The sequence below is a fragment of the Nicotiana tomentosiformis genome, chromosome 12 (assembly GCF_000390325.3).
Source record: "Nicotiana tomentosiformis chromosome 12, ASM39032v3, whole genome shotgun sequence".
NCBI lineage: Eukaryota > Viridiplantae > Streptophyta > Magnoliopsida > Solanales > Solanaceae > Nicotiana > Nicotiana tomentosiformis.
Window position 1 is genome coordinate 100,906,042 of NC_090823.1, and position 2,772 is coordinate 100,908,813.

The window sequence follows — 2,772 nt, forward strand, 5'->3', positions numbered from 1 at the left end:
ATCCCAAAATACTATACAAACTTAGTCGAAGCCTTAAACTATGTCAAACAACATCAAAATCATGAATCGCGCCTCGAATCAAACTTATAAATTTTTAAATTTTCAAATTCTATATCTTGTGCCGAAATGTATAAAATCAATCCGGAATGGCTTTAAATTTCGCACACGAGTCATAAATGATATAACGAAGCTATTCCAAGGCTCGGAACCCCAAACGGACGTCGATAACATCAAAATTCACTTTAAACCAAACTTATAAAATTCTTAAACCTTTAAAATGCCAACCTTCGATAATAAGCGCCGAAATGCTCCCGGGCCACCCGATACTCGACTCGAACATACGCCCAAGTACGAAATCATCATACGAACCTATTGAAACCTTCAAATTTCGATTTCGAGGTTGTTTACTCAAAACTCAAACCTTAGTCAATTCTTCCAACTTTAAGCTTCAGAAATTAGAATTGTTTTTTCCAAATCAATCACGAACTCCTAGAAATTCAATTCTGACCACACGTACAAGTCATAATACCTGAAGTGAAGCTACTCAAGGCCTCAAACCTCCGAACGACATGCTAGAGCTTAAAAGACCAGTCGGGTCGTTACAAAATTGAACAAGTTGGAGCTTTGAAGTCTGAAAGAAATTAAGCCAGGGTCACGTTCGGGGCTCGAGGACCAAGTATGGATATCAAAATATGATAAAAAATATTATTTTGAGAAAAATGCATTACCACGCCGCGGGGCGCAATGTGGTAGTGCAATTTTTCTACAGAGTGTAAAAACCAGCCATCTGAAGTTCTCCATTGGCGCGATGCATAGGGCACTGCGCCCTGCGTCGCGCATGTGTATTTTTGTCAGAGTACTTTCCTATTTCAGGTTGAAAAGGGTAGTTCCGTCCGAACCCATTCCTAAATGATATAAATACATCAAAAACACAATTTTGAGAGGACTTTCGACCTACAGGATCTTTTGGAGAGCATTTGAGGCTTCAAGACACATGATTTCACCATCTTTCCATCAATTCAATACGAGAGTTTAGATTGTAACGTTGGATTCATATTTTCTTATTCTTTAACTCTATTTGTGATGACTTTCTCCATGATTATGGAGTAGTTTTCCTTAGGGTTTGACATGATTTTGTGACTTGATTGTTATCTATGGATTTGATTTATCATTTGATTGCTTGAATTCATTGGAAGAACTTTAACTCTAGTTGTGATTTTATTCATTATCGTGTTTAATCGGGGGAGGAGCGTAATATTGAATATTATTGCAACACATGGCTTAATTTATTTTGATACTTCTTTAAAGTAATCGAAAGAGCTTTGTGATCTACCTTTAGAATTAAGATTGAGAAATATTCGAGAGAAGTTTCTCTTAGACCATTCTTACCAATAGATTCTTGCAAGTTTCACCGTACTTCATATTAGCTTATTTGAACGGTTTAGGTTTAATCGAGAGTGAAACTTGAATCAAAATAATAGGATAATAACCTGTTGAATTCGAGAGAATCAATAGAACATTAAGAGTGGAATTTAATAGTGTCAATTTCAGGATAACAATCTTGCACCTATCATGTCATGACCCTTATTTCTCACACTGATAAGAAACCCCTTCTGCTAATCTCTAGTTCTTTGCCGTCAAGTCTCAATTGATTTACTTTAGTAGTTAATCGTAGTTCATAATCATTCCAAATCAAGTTTGATCATCCTGAATAGCAGTTAAACCAGAAATTACTAGAGCATTGTTTAAATCCAATCTCTGTGGAGGCGATAATTAAACTATACTATTGGCTAGCGAGCATCAATTTCATGTTGTATTTTGCGCTCATCATCACCCACCCTCCCTTTTTTAACTAAACCCCCTACCCACCCTTACTTTTATACCCCACCCAACCCCTTATTTTAATTTTTTTCCTCTTTCATTTTTTTTCTCTTTCTTCTTCCTCTCTTTTCAACCACCATTAAAGAACTTCACTACGGCTAAGCAAAACCCCCCAAAAATTTATTTTGTTGGTTCTATTGATAATTAAAGCAAATTAGGCATTTATTATACAAAATCCAATATACTTTGCTCTACTGATAAAAATTAAAAAGTAAATAAGTCGAACATATTTCTTCTCCTGCTTTTAGGTGAAAAGCCAATCAAACATTGAGAACCAACTTGACCTGTGATTCCTAGTTTTTTCTGGCAAAAGAAGAAAATGTTTAAAGAAAAAATAGAATCTTGTAAGCAAATTCATTTGACTTTATTTGATAGGTTTAATAGCTTTGTTTCAAGATTCATTAGTTTGAATAAATTGGAACAAACAAGAAATTTCCAATTATTTTCTTTAGCCAAAGCAAAATAAGAAACGAAAAATTAATTATCCTTTGTCTCCTTTGTTCTCAATGAAGAAATTAATAATAAGCACACTGATTGAGGTTTTAAGTATTTCTTCACTGCTTCATTAATTTCTCGTGCAGGTTATTATATACATGTTGAGTAAGAGTCCTACAAGCTAGTATGGTATACTGCTATCTCTATCTCCAAGTAGTTAAGTGTATCACAACTACTACCATACAAATGTGAGCCGAAGGAGTTTTACATTCACACTGACTCTTCTCTATTCGGCTAAGGTAGTCTTGGTTAACACAACTTCTAAGGTGCCCCACGACTTAACAAGGTTGTCTAACATCCCCATCAAGCTAGTGTTGGGATGACTCACAATTCCCAGCTTGGTTCGAAGTGCGTGAAACTGAAACTTTGGCAGTGGTTTGGTGAAAATATCTGCTA